Source organism: Choloepus didactylus, chromosome 8 (genome assembly GCF_015220235.1).
Source record: "Choloepus didactylus isolate mChoDid1 chromosome 8, mChoDid1.pri, whole genome shotgun sequence".
NCBI classification, from domain to species: domain Eukaryota; kingdom Metazoa; phylum Chordata; class Mammalia; order Pilosa; family Megalonychidae; genus Choloepus; species Choloepus didactylus.
The window spans coordinates 119,902,407-119,917,038 of NC_051314.1; the positions used below are offsets into that span (position 1 = coordinate 119,902,407).

The 14,632-nt window shown below is 42.7% G+C and overlaps 1 long non-coding RNA gene across 1 annotated transcript in view; it reads right to left on the reverse strand.

Annotated features, from left to right (window-relative positions):
- Positions 1 to 4,938: 4,938 nt before the first annotated feature.
- LOC119541783 overlaps positions 4,939 to 14,632 on the reverse strand; it is a 46,313-nt gene continuing 36,619 nt past the window's right edge. Inside the window, exons 3-4 of the long non-coding RNA XR_005218351.1 lie at positions 5,895 to 5,991; positions 4,939 to 5,018 (exon numbers count right to left, since the gene is read on the reverse strand). This is a non-coding gene — a long non-coding RNA (uncharacterized LOC119541783). The remainder of the gene's footprint in view (positions 5,019 to 5,894; positions 5,992 to 14,632) is intronic.

Here is a 14,632-nt window from a genome sequence, read left to right on the forward strand (position 1 = left end):
CTTCCTTGAACAAGTGACTTTAAGTTAAGACCTGAAGGAGAATTGTGCATTAGCTAGATGAAGGCAGAGGAAAGGAAAGGAGAAAAATGGCCAGGAAGAGGAAACAGCATAGAACTGGAAGATAAGTAACTTAGCCGGGATGTTGAAAGTCAGGAAAACCCTGGTGAGAGGACACTGGAGAGGAAGGCAGGGAGCAGATCATGCAGGGCCTTGTGGGCCTTGGTTAAAGATTTAGGATTTTATTCTAAGAGCAATGGGAAGTCATTGAAGATTTTTAATCAGGTTTCCATGAGTTAAAAGGACCCACCATGTTTGTTTGTTTATTTCACCAAGGAATAAAGCCATGTCTTGGTTTGAAGCATCACCAGATGTGCTCTCTCCTGAAAAGTTCCCCTGGGCTTCTAGAAGGCATTTTTGCCTTTTTTCCCCTCACAGTTTATATTTCCATCACTGAACCCAGTTACTGTGTGACAACTTGTGAATGTCAGGACAGAAAGCTGGGAGGTCCCAAGGTGGGGAGGCCAACAATTCTTACCTTCTCTTAACCTCTCTGGACTCTTGTTGAATGTGGAAAAGTCCAAGACCCTCTGTATCTCCAACTTTGTACTTCACACTGAGTCTGCCTCACCTCCTAGGATGTTGAAGGAATAATTAAATTAAAAATATGAAGTGTGACATTCTCAGGTGCTGAGGTAACAACTGGCGCATGTAAATAGAAGACAGTGCATCAGTAAAACCCCAACAGTGCCACAGAGGAGCCCAGTAGGAGCTGCCCAATGGCCCTGGGCTGTATCTGCATCGAGGCAGCCTCAGCATCGCCCGCAGAGAACGGGGGACAGGGTGCCATGGCTCCTGAGTAAAGTGTGTCTGGTTGATATTACAGTTAAAATCTATTCATTAGGAATACGCTGGGCACATGAAGATTGGAAAAATGGGATCATTATCCTGCAGCGTAAAGTGAACTGAGGATTCATATATCCCAGGAGTCACAAACATTCTCCAGGAATTCTGGATTTGGCAAAATTAGGCAGAATAATGTCCAACCAAAGATGTCCATGTCTTAATCCCCAGAACCTATGAATGTTACCTTACATGGCAAAAGGGACCTTGAGGATTAAGGTTAAGGACCTGGAGATGGGGAGATTATCCTGGATCATCCATGTGGGCCCAATCTAATCACAAGGGTCCTTAAAAGTAGAGAATCTCTCCTACCTTCAGTCAAAGAGAGAGATGGGATGCCAGAAGAGGCAAGAGAAATTTGAAATGGACTCCATCATAGTTTTTTGACTCTGAAGATGAAAGAAGGGCGCCAAGAGCCAAGGAATGTGGGCAGCCTCTAGAAACTGGAAAGGGCCAGGAAACATTCTTCCCCTAGAGCCTCCAGGAAGGAATACAGCCCTGTTAACACCCTGATTTTATCCCAGTGAACCTTGTGTGAGACTTCTGACCCTTAGAACTGTAAGATAATAAATTTGTGTTGTTTTTGAGCCACTAAGTTTACAGTAATCTGTTAAAGCTGCAATAAAAGACAATATGTAATTTTTTTTCAATTTGAATTATCTTCCATTTAGGGATTCTTAGATACAAATGACACAATCCACTTTGGCTTGTGTAGGCATAAAAGAAATGCACTAAAGGATTTTAGGTAACTCAGAGAGTTCCCAAAAGGGTCAGAGAGGTTTACTCCGAAAGTCTGCAGGCAGGAGCAAAGCCCACTCACCTGACAGAGGCCTCTCTCACAGAACACGACTGTCAAATCTGCCCGGCACCCTGAAGCTCCACATGGCCTCCCAAGAACTAAATGCCCTCACCACCAGGCTAACAATAGCAGCAGTGCCTTGGCCGCACCAAGCTTTCTCACACTGCTCACTTCCAGATCCATGTTTCACATGGGAGCTTCTGACTGGTGGAATTGATGTCTCATACCTTCACCCCCACTGCAGAAGAGTTTCCGGTTCTTGGCAGGACTCCTCCTGTGCGGAAATGACGAAAATATGGGAGACGTGCTCAAAGACGGCGAGAAAGCAAAGTGAGCAATGTTCATCAATCAGGTCATGGACTCGCAAGGGTGCCATAGTTTCAACTGTCTTTACTCAGCCCCATCTTTCATTAATGCTACCTTCCTGGACTCTGTGGGCATCTGAGGCTGCTAACCCAATGCAATGTATTAAGTGCTCTAATGGAGGAATGGATAAAGAACTATGGGAGCTCCAAGGAGGGAGCATTTGCCATAAGACAGGTGGACTAGCAGATTTGGTTTGTGAGATTTTGAGTCAATCCTTATCGATAATAGAGCAAGGTTTCCAGGTATATATAGTTATACAAATATATGAAGCTGTAGAAGAACTTGGCACATGCAGTGATGATGGATAGTTGGGTGTGACTGAGGCCCAGGAAATAATGGGGTACAAACGGCATGAGGAGGGAGATTTTGGTGGGAGCAGACCACAGAAAATGTAACAAACTATAACAAGAAATTTAGAGTTTACCTTATACGCAATGAGGATCCACTGACAGTTTTTAACTAGGGAATTGACATAAGGGGATTTTTAGAAAGATAATTATGGCAGTGATATGGTAGATAGATTTGAATGGATAAACAAAGGGGGACAGGACTTCTGGTTAGGAGGTTATGTAGAAGTCCAGTGAAGAAATGAAGGCGATATGAACAAAAGCAGTGGCAGTGGGTATTGTGAGGAAGGGGATAATTCAAGAACTATTTAGGAAGAAGAATCAAAATGGTACAGTACCTGAATGGATATAATTGTAGACAGAAAGAGAATATTTAAACCCACTAGGACTTTTAGACTTGGACAACCTCTTGACATTGAATAAAGTAGAAAATTAAGGAATTTGGGGATTATAAGAAGAGATGTGGGGAAGAGATGATAATTTTGAATTACACTTGTGAATTTGAGATGCCTATGGGACACACAGATAAGAAGGAAATTGGACACAATAGAATGCAGCTTGGAGATGAGCTGGGCTGGAGGCACAGATTTTAGGATCATCAGAGGGATGACTGAAGCCCACAGGTTGAACGAAGATTTCTCAGGAAGAGCCTGTAGAAGACAAAGGATGTGAGGCTCCATTGCTGGGCAAGCTGAAGGGCAGTTGAAGGAAGGCATCATGGGCTGCAGGCATCCCGTGCCTCACTCCTGAAACGGACCCCAGGTCAACATTTTTTATTACACATAGCACCGAATAAGGGGAGAGTGGAGGCCAGGGCATGCCTAGGATGGTGTGACTGACATCTTACCCAATGTGGACCACTAATTCCTTCCCTTGATACAAGTGGACAGCTGCAGCCAACTACCAAATGCCTGACTTGCCCAGTGTCCCAATTGTAAGGTGCACTTCTCTGCTAAGGTGGTCATGGCTTGTAACACATGGCTATGCTCCAACTTGGCAAAACTGATTGAATCAAGACCTATCAATATAGGTCTGGCCAACAACATACAACCTATATAGCTTTGCCTAAAATACAGTTGTCTTACAGGAGATTTGGAATAGAAAACATAAGAGACTTGACATTTGGTGTTTGGAGCCAATGAGAACACAATGGCCAGGTGCAAGCCAAAATTATCAGACAAAAGAAATGATAGGCACATAGAAGAAACTGTCAGTAGAGAAAATGGAGCATATATGGAGAAAAGCAGAGGTTCAATGAGCAAGAAACCATGATACCATGGGAGAGAGAGAAAGAGGAGTCTAGGGTCTGACAGATTTTTGGTACACTCTTCATGCAGCACTGCTATATTGACACTACACCCATTTTTTCTTGTGACAACTAAAATTCAGACTAGTAGAACACACATGGAGGGGATTAAGTTTGCTTACAGTATGCATATGGGTGTGTTAAATGTATTCCCACTACAATTATTCACATTTCTAATCCTGCAGCAGAATCTTTCCTATAGTTAACACAAAAATAAATGCAAAGATGGTCCTCTTCTAATGGAGCCCAAATTCTAAATTAATGAAGTCTGAATAAAAGAGGTTTTACACACATATGACAGGCACTGGAATTAATGAGGTTTTACAAATATATCACAGGTGCTGGGGTAATGTCTATAAATAGCAAATGGCAATTTCATTAGTTGGGCTCAAGGTCTGGTCTATACTTCGATGTCAAATGCAATCAGTTATGTGGAATAAGCTCTTCATTTATCATAAGCCTGTACTGCTTTTAAGTCAGAAGTAGTATTCTTGAGTTTCCCAGGAATGTTTGAAATGCAGTCTTACTTTTCCTAAGAGGACCCAGTCTCCATGATGTTTTACTGGAATGGCAGGTCCCACCAAAGCACAGGAACTTTTTTTGAGTTAGCAAGTAATTATCTTTCGTAAGAGAAGATATATATAAACAAGTCTCTGAGAAATAGATTTGCAACACTTAGTGTCAATTTATGATTATTAATCCAAAATCAAAGACTAAAGCACAGATGAAATTCTTCAAAATGTTGGGGATGGAGGCAAAGGACTAAAGTCTCTTTAATAAACTAACTTGTAAATCAGATTTTGGCAACGTGCGCTTATTATGTTTAGAGGAAGCAGGGTGTGACCTGGCTGAATCTATAAATATATTAATAAATATGTGCATGACTTGCCCAGTTATGTTCAGGGACAGGTTTGTTAAACCTGGACACCCATAAAAATGCATCAGCTTAATATCCCTAACATACACTTGCTATGGACAGATCTTTAAAAAAAAAATTCTTTCTGGGATTAAAGAAATGCACACCTATGCAGATTCTTTGTGTTAAAAGTATCCATGTGTCTAAGAATATATTTCACACACCTATAATAGTCCACAGTTACTCCTCAGTGGTTAAGACATACCATGTCATAACTGAACATTTAGAATCTGTGCAGGCAAAAATCATTAGAATACCTTGTATTTGAATCTTACCTTGCATTTTTCAAAGCATTTTCAGTCTTCGGTATTTTAAAATCATGGTGAGGTAGACAGATTCAAATGTCATTCTCCAATTTGACATACGGTGCACAAAGTCGTAAACCTAAAGTACGAAGGTGTATAACTGAATTTGTCTTGGTTCACTTAGTTTTTACCAATGGTCGTTTACCAATCATCATAAACTTCCTCCTTCCCACATGCAACTTAATCATTCCTGTACCTCCAAGCCAGGAAGCCCAGTATAAAGCAGGCCCACCTCATTCAGAACTCCTACAAAAGAATCTCCCCAACAGTGATTATAACGTTTTGGGACAAACCCCAGTTTGGAAGCTGGAGTTGATTCTTGTCTAATATAACTGCAAGAATTTACATATTTTGAAACTAAAGTCTCTAGGAGCAAGATTTAAAACCCAAGTTTGTGCTGTGGCAGGGCTACTATATATCAAGATCAAGTGAACTGTACCTCAGTGGAATAAGGCTCAGCCCTTCTTTTCTACATTTGGAAGACATTTATCTCCTGAGTGCCCACTGTGTAGCTCTTAGCACTGGGCTGAATGTCACAGTGAGAGGGTGAAGGCAAGACATTCAAAGCAAAATAAGCCATGGTCCCTGCCATTGGGAGATGTTCATTCTAAAGGAAAGAGAGCACATAAGTATCTGGAAAACAGCAGTGATTGCCAGAAGGGGGGAATGGGAAAGGCTCTGCACTGCAAGTACAGGGAGAAGGTGGTAAAGGAAGAGGAGCCAGAGCAGAAATCAGAGCTGAGCTGAGAGACACAGGTGGGGGGGGGGGGGGGGCATGTGCTCAACCAGAGTTGGGGTCCTCTGCCAAGTGGGTGAAAACAAGAGCTTCATTATCACTAGAAACCAAAGCCACAGACTGGCACCCCAACAGGAAAGCTTTTTAGAGGGAGTGAAAAGTAAGGTGCCTTTGCCATCAGCAGTGGGAAGGGTGCTCTGAGTCCCAAGTTGAGCTCACCTGGCAAAGTGAAGTTCTTGGGAGGAGACACCATAACACTGTTGTTTGTAGCTGGTCCTCCAAATGATCTCCCACTCTAGAGCTTATGACTGCCGAACTGCAGTGAACAAGGAGAGGAGGAATCTGAGGAAAGCCTGGCTGAGAAAGAAGACCATGGACTGGGCTTGAACAGATCACTCTCTTTTGTGACCCTAGGTGGCAGATTGTAAAGAAAGAGAGCCTTAATCACAGTGTGTGCCAGCATCACCTGGGACCTACTTAGAATTGTAACTCCTCCAGCTGCTCCTCTGATCTACTGATCAGAAATTCTAAGGGTAAAGCCCAGCCATCTGTGCTTTAACAAGCTTTCCAGGTGGTTCTGACCCACACCCAAATTAGAGATCCACTGCCCTAGACCACCCCTATATTAAAGGATGGTTAGTTCTCTGGAATGGGAAGGAAATGGCATAGCTAGCACAGAGAAGAATCAGTGCTCAGTGGGCTTTGTTTCCTTGCAAATCAGCATGGCATGCCTGATGGCCAAAGATCCAGCCCCAACTCTGTGCCCCCAAATGAGCCCAGAGCACCTCGAGAACCCATAGCTATCCACTCAGAAGATGCCAGGTGTAGGGTCCTGCTAGTTTTGAGGACACATCCTTAAGAGACCCCTTCTGGTATCCACTCCAGATTTCAAGGACCCTAGATAAAGGCTTTTGCCTGAATTCTCCTCCACACCAGTCTGACAATCTGTAACCCTAGATTAATCCAAACAATGATTTTTTCAGCCTCTTTGCCCAAGTCATTCCATCTTGCTCTTGAAAATCATAAAACAGGAGGACACTGCATTCTTCCTAACCTCAGTTGAGTACTCATCCATTCATTTAATAAGTAAGTTTTAAATGATTAGAATGTGCCCAGCAATTAACTATTTGCCCACCCCTAGTAGGTTCTATATATAATTCAGTCAACAGTTCTTTGTAATATCTCCTCTGCATCAGATACTTTGCTACCCACTGAGGAGAAGAAAATGTACTGGATCAGGAGCGCAACTGTGCCCAGCACAAGGACCCCAGCCGAAGGAGCGGAAGGGACTGAAACTGAAGCTGCAATCCCCTTGCCAAGCATAGACCCTAGCCCAGGACTGTGTTTGCCTATGAGTTGTTTGTTGTTTTTTTAATTTCACAGAGGGCAAGCTTGGCAAACTGATGGCACTTTCATGTAGATTAGTAAAATGTACCCCTTCCTCTGAGTTGCCTTCATGTAGAGAGGGTTACTTTTTGCTAATTCACACTTAGGGCTAAGGGAAGTCTACTGTGACTATCTATAGTTTATGACCGCAAAGAGATTATATTTGAGGTGGTGTGTCAGGCAGACAAACAATTAGAATAAAACATGATAGGTGCTATAAGAGCAGTGTGTCCAATATATTTGTGGAGCATGTAGAAGAAAAGAACTTAGTATGACTAAGAGATTGGGTGTTTGTTTTTTAAAAAATTTCACAGAAGGAAAGCATCTAAATTACTTTGAAGCTTTCTTGGTTCCCTTAAGCCCCCAAGGATACTGTTGACCTTTGCTCTCATCAGATGACCTTACCAACTCCTTCACTGTGATAAGCAGGACCATCAGACTTGAATTTTCTCTTCTCCAATGTCCCTCTGCATCAGCTTTACTCCTTCTCTACTCATGCGTTGATGCTGCACCCTCACATCTCTTCCGTGACCTCACTCCATCAATGCTCCATTCTCTCTCTCATGCCTTGCATCATTCCTGGCTCTGCTCTCAGAGCCAAAAAAGGTGCTCAGACTTCTTCTGTCTTAATACCTTCTCTCATCTCTACCAATTTCCCATGAAACTACCACTGTATTTCTCTCCTTTCCTTCACTGTCAAACTTCTCCAAGTATAATCTTCTTTCTCTGTTTTCTTATTCTCTTATCAAGCCCTAACAAAAATAATGGCTAATACCTTTCCATCTGTGGGGCACAGTTCTAGTGCTTAAATATTATATGTTAGCTCATTTAATCCTTATAATAATGTGAGGTAATACTATGATTAGCATCCTCATTTTACAGTTGAGGAAATTGCACAGAGAGGTTAAGCCATTATCCCAAGATTACAGAGCTGCTAAATGATAGAACTGGGGTTCTTGCACACACACTCTGACTCTAGAGTCTGTGCTCATAACCATCACTCCAATGAGCTGAAATGTGTCACCCAAAACATGTTCAAGTCCCAACCCCAGTCTCATGAATTTGACCTTATTTGGAAATAAGAGTCTTTGAAGACATCATTAGTTAAGATGAAGCCAAACTGGATTGGAGTGGGGTGGCTTAATCCAGTCTAACCAGTGTCTTCATAAGAGGGAAATCTGGACACAGAGCAGACAGTGAGAGAGAAAAGATGGCCATGAGAAGACAGAGCAGAGATAAAAGTCATACTGCTACAAGTTGAGGAACACCAAGAATTACCAAATACCACCAAAAGCCAGGAGAGAGGCATGGAACTGAATCTTTGCTGGAGACTTCAGATGGAGTATGACCCTGCTGACACCTTGATTTCAAGCTTCTAGCCTCCAGAACTGTGAGACAATGCATTTGTTTTGTTTCAGCAGCCCTAGGAAACTAAAACAATTACCTTATCTACAGAAGACATATTTGAGGAACCTCCCCAACCCATGCTCCTTTCTTTCAAATTGCCAACCCACCCAAGCTGATTATATGTGGAGTGAACAGATCCAGTAAAGGGCTGGGCTCGCCCAAGACGATTCTCCCCATAAAAGGCAGAGGCAGTTGCCTTCATTCCTGAATTTCCAGTTCTAATGTATTTAAACTCTCCCTTGCTTCCTGTTCTTGGATATCCATTACACTGTCTACCACATACAGCCCCCTTCTTAGTCTATGTTGAGTGGTTTCTGTCCTTGTAATCTAAAAGTTCCTGTTTAAAACAATTCTCACCATTCCACTGGAGCTGATCTATTAAAGACTGCTGAGCACCTCCTCCTAAAAACTGACTTGAGCCCTTTCAGCCTTAGCGCCATCTTGCTTGGAATCCCCGCACCATGAGAGCCAAGTGGAGGAAGAAGCAAATGAGCAGACTGAAGCACAAAAGAAGAAAGATGAGGCAGAAGTCCAAGTAAACCACTAGCGTGTGCATCCATGGAGACCTGGGGAGCAGAAATATGAAATGTCAGAGGCCAGGGATGCTGATACAAGTTGCTGACTGCAGGCAACTGTCTCAAACTTCTCTCTCAATAGACCTAGAACTTCCAACATTGTCCAACTTCCACAAAGACCTCTGAGAGACCCACCTTGATTGTACCAAAGCAGTCCCTTTTGGTCCTTTTCCCTGGACCTGTGACATTCTGGACTAGTTCTGTTCTCAGTTGTGGCTCAATGTAACACGTACAATAAATCATCTCTTCTGCTGTCTTAGCTGAAGAATCAAATCGTAAAAACAAACAAACAAAAAAAAAACTGACTTGAGTGGCCTCTTCATCCTGTTCTACCTTTCTGAAGCATTCCACACAGGTGACCACCTACCCCCACCCCATCCTCTACTACTCTCCTCTGTGTTTATACATGGTCTCCCACTGCCTGGAGTTCCCGTCACTATTTTCTTCACCATGCTGACCATCTCTTATCTTTTACATCCTGGCTTAGGCATTCTCTTTCCAGAAAGCTTCCCTGATTCCCCAGAGCAAGAATTGCCTCTCCTCCATGCTTCCATAGACCTCTCTGCAAAATGTATGTCAGTGCACTTCCATACAAAGTGGATGTGATTGGATATTGCATACTTCTGAGCAAAAAGAGCAAGTTACATAAAAGCATGGGTAGTATGACCCCTTTTATGTTAAAGTGCATATGTGCACGGATAAAAGATATTAGAAAAGCATATCATGTTACTCACCTGCCTAAATCCTCCAGTGGATTTCCAATCGTGCTTACAAAATAAAACACCAAGGCCAGTCCCAGCCTATAAGGCCCTGTGGGATAGGACTTGCCCACTTCTTCAAACCCACCCCTTTTATCTTTCTGCCTCACTCGCTCCATCCATGCTGAACCATCTTCCTGCTTCCTGAACGCACCTGGTTTGTTCCTACCTTACAAACCACTGGTGACGAAATTGGCTTTGCCTGGAATGCTCTGCCCTCAGATCTTTGGCTGACTTTGCCTGATCACTGAAGACTCAGCTCAAGGCCCCTGCTGGCATGTCCATGAGGCCCATCCCCTGGCACTCTCTTTCACGTCACCTTGTTTTATTTTCTTCAAGAACTTACTACTATCTGAAAGTATCTTTTCCACTTATTTATTTTCTTGCTTTTCTATCTATCTCCCACTAGAAATGTTTCTCTGAGTTGTAGAGAACAGACCCTATTGTTCTTATTTTCCACTGCACTCCAGCAGTACTCAGACCGGTGCCCAATATACACAGACTTTGTTTCTTTCTTCACCCCTTTGAGGTAAATATAAAGTTATATTTCATTAAAAAAAAAAAAACAAGTAAATGACTTTAAGTTTTCATTCCGTTGATCATGAACAATTCATCCTTCCTTCCCCAAGTGACTCTCTGCAAAAATCCAAGAGACAGATTCTTATGGAGGCCAAAGGAACCACTCATTATTGCCTTGGCCAAGAAAAAGACAAATGAAAATGGTTAAGTTTGGTCAGTGTGCCAAAGGCCCAACCCCTGAAGCTATAACTGCTGTCACCATCACTCACTTCCTCTGCCACAAGGAGGAGGTCCAGGAACACTGGTTAAGTCCTGCACACTTCAGGAAACACCCTGTGGCCAAATCCCTGCTCACTACAGGAAGTGCTGGCATAACCCAGACTCACAGCTACCCTCAGGATTGCTTCAGTTGCTCTGTTGCTCTGGGTAGATGGAGATGATAACTGTCCAGAATTCTGCTAAGCTGTGTGCACTTCATGCTAAACAGGCCTGGGTTCCAATATTAGCTCTTTGGTGACACAGTATTTTTAGTGTACACCCACACACAACCTTTTCCCAACACATGATCACAGTCCAGGAAGTCGGGGCACTGGGAGTGGGGGGCAGAGTTCCAGCCCTCTCTGAATGCTTTGTGTGGGCCTTGCCAAGATGCCTCCCCTCTAACTTTTCCTGCCACCTGAGCTTCCACCAGTCTATCAGGCATGTACTGATAAGTTTGGACCTCAAATGGAAGCAGTCCTGTTCCCCTTCTTCTGAAAAGTCTCTTGGCTTCTTCATATATTAAGAGAGGCAAAAGAACATTGGGGAAGTCCACTACATAATTTTACCCACTCCGGTATCTAAGCACTAGATCTTTGTAAAATCAAGACATATTCTATTATACCTTTCTCTTAGAACAATGGGCAGATGGACACTTGCCTAACATCCAGCATCTAAAAGGAGACATGCAAGTAGTTCATCCCAGAAATACAGGACCCGCGCCAAGGTAATTTGAAACAGAAACTGCTAGCAATTTTTATATAACTAAATTAACCAGGAATGTTCATGCATGTATATGCACAGATACACACAGAGAGGACGGTAAGGAAGAATGACTACAAAAATATTAGCATAGGTTATTTCTGGGGTGATTTCAAATGATTTTCTTATTTATACTTTTTCTACCATTTGAAGATTTGGCAATAAATATTTAGTACTTTATCATAAGAAAAGTTTTTTTTTTATATTAAAGAAAAAAACACAAGGATCTAGGGAATAGATGGATGGTTGAATTATCAGAAGCCTCAGTTCATGACACCCTAGGATCTTTGCTTTATCCAGACCCCTCTCTTGTTTTATTCATGTGAGGATTCCTTTTTATCCTCATTTTCCACTCCTATTCTCCTCCACAGGAAACTGCTCTAATATGTTTGACAAATATCTTTACACCTGGGTATACTCTTATGAAGTACATAGTGCTATTCTGTGTTAGTATATAATTTTTGTTTACCTAAATATTTTTATGTATCTATTTTCCCTAACAAACTATAACCACCCTCCCACCCCATCCCCAAGGAAGCAGGGCTAATTATATTTATTTTTTCACAAAGCATGGAGTCTGGCACAGAGAAAGGACAGAATAAATGTTTGTTGGGCTGAACTGGGATGTTACTACCACTTTTTCTTAAAATGCTCACTTTCCATAAACTTCAGTGATGCCTCATTCTCCTGGTTCCTCTCCTGCCTCTTGGTCTGCTTCACAGGCTCTTCCTTCCTCTCCTCCCCAGTGACAGGCATTACCTAAGGTGTAGTCTTTGTCTCTCTTCCCTCTCACCCTTCCTGACCCCACAGATCAGTCTCATCCATGCTCATGGCTTTAATTACCATTTTGGCAGAGGTATCTTCCAAACCCATATCTCCAGCCTTAACTTCTTTGCCAAGGTATAGACCTACGTCTTATTCTAACACCAGAAAGTCCCCTGGCATCTCATACTCAATGGCACTCACGGAATCATCACCTTATCATCACCCCCACCCATGCCTCTACTTTCTCCTTTGTCCCCTCTCTCAGGAAAAGGTATTAGCATCCTTCTGGTCCCTCAGTCCCCTTTCTCGTTCACTCCATATACAGAGTCACTCACCAGATGCTTTCATTTCTACCTACATATAACATTACAAATTCACAGCCCGGGGTATGCTGACTTATGAAAATATAGGGATGAGCCAGACAGACAAGTTTCTTGCTCCCATAAGACTGACAATAGACAAATAAATAAACATTGTGTTACAGAGTGTGACCAATGCTATGAAAGAAGAAAGGGTGATGTGGATAACTGAGGCATGAGGGCGGTCGGGAAAGGCATCTCTACAGGATGAAAAGAAACCCTATAAGAGCAGACCTAGGAGAAGAGCAAACAATTCAGGTTCAGGTGTCAACAGATGCAAAGACAATAGCAAGAGAAGGTGCTTTATGTGTTCAAGGACCAGCAATGAGGCCTTTGTGGCTGGTTCTTACTGAGGAGAGAGAGAGATCCGAGCTCGATGAGCATAAGGGGTGGGTGGAGGCCAGATCATGGAGGGCCTTGCAGGCCATTTCAAGCACTGTAGATTTTATTTTAAATGTGATGGGAAATCCAATGGCAGCATTTAAGCAGAGCAGGGACCTGACAAGACTTATGCTCTTAAGAGATCACTTTCACTGAGGCAGGAAGCATGAATTGGGGGACAGGTATAAGAGGAGAAGCAAAGAGACAAGTTCAAAACATTTTAAACATTTACAGCAGACCAGATGAAAGTTAGTGAGAGCTTGACCTACAGGATGGCAGCAATGATGATTAGAAATGGACAAACTTGAGACACATGTTGAAAATAAACCCAATCGATTAGATATGGAGGGTGAGGGAAAGGGAGGAGTGATTGATGACTGAAGATTTCTGATATAAACAAGAAGAAAGATGATAATGCCATTTCTTGAGTTGGGGACATAGAAGGAGGAATGGGGCCAGTGGACAGTTGGGTACAGCAGGGAATTAAGAGTTTTATTATAGACATGCTAAATTTAAGAAGTTAATGAGTCATCCTTGTAGAGATGTCAAGTTGACAGTTGGATATAACAACCTGGAGCTCCATGGGGGGAGTTCCTGGATGGAGATACATTCTGGAAATACCATCGTAGAGATGATATTTTATTCCATGTAAGTGCATAGATAAAGAGAAGGAAGGGGAGGGGAGGGGAGGGGAGGAGGAGGGGAGGGGGAAGGGAAAACGAAGGGGAAGAGGAAGAGAAGAGGAAGGAAAGAGGAGGGAAGAGAAGGAAGCCCATAACCAGGTCCTGAGGCATTTCAGCATTTGTAGGTCCTCTCTAAGAGGAGGAACCAAAATCAAGAGAAGGAACCAAAATGCATGAGAAGCACAGGCCAATGACATAGAAAAAAATCCAGGAGAATATGATGCTATCAAACTAAGGAAAAAGAGTGCTTCGTGAAGGAAGGAGGGGCTAAATATGCCAAAAGTGACAGGAAGACCAGGCGAGTAAATCACCCATTGAGTTTAGGAAGATAGAAATTGAAGGGGTAATCTGGATGAAGCAGAGCCAAGAGCCAGATTGAGTGAACTCATTAGTAATGTATAAATGAATAAACAAAAGCAGTATTCACAGACAACACTTTTGAGACTTTTTTTACAAATGGGGCTATAGGTAGAGAGTGATATAGTTTTGGAAGATGGGGAATAATAGAGCATGTTTGTGTTTTGGTGGGAATGAACCATAAAAAGGAAGAAATCAATGATGTAGGAGAGAGAAGGAAAAATGAAGAAAAAAGTCCTAGAGAAGGGCAGAAGGGAGGTACTGGCCTTTGATAAGAGGGAGACTTTTTCCAGCACGAGAAGGATAGATGGAAGAATTGGGTACAATGTATACCACACAAGTAGGTGTGTAGATCTGGTGGTTGGGAGAGGAAGGAGCTCTCCTCAGATAGTTTCCATTTTCTCAATGAAGAGAGATGTGAGATCACCAAGCTATGACGGAGAGTGGAGGAGGGGAAAGATGTAGAGGGGGGCTTTGAGGTGTAAGCATGAAACATCACATTCTTTCTGCTCCTAGTGCAGCAACCACAATCATGTCCCCCTCTACTAACTGCCCCAACAGCCTCCTAGCAGATATTCTTATACCCAGAAGCCCAGCACCTCAACCCTTTATCTTCTTGTCCTTCTGAGGGATCTCCCTAAACCGTAGACCTTTTGGTAGCTGTGCCACGGAAACCTTCAATGGACTTCACTGTATAAAGGTCAATGCTCTAACTCCTCATCTGGTCAAACAGATTCTCCATTTTCT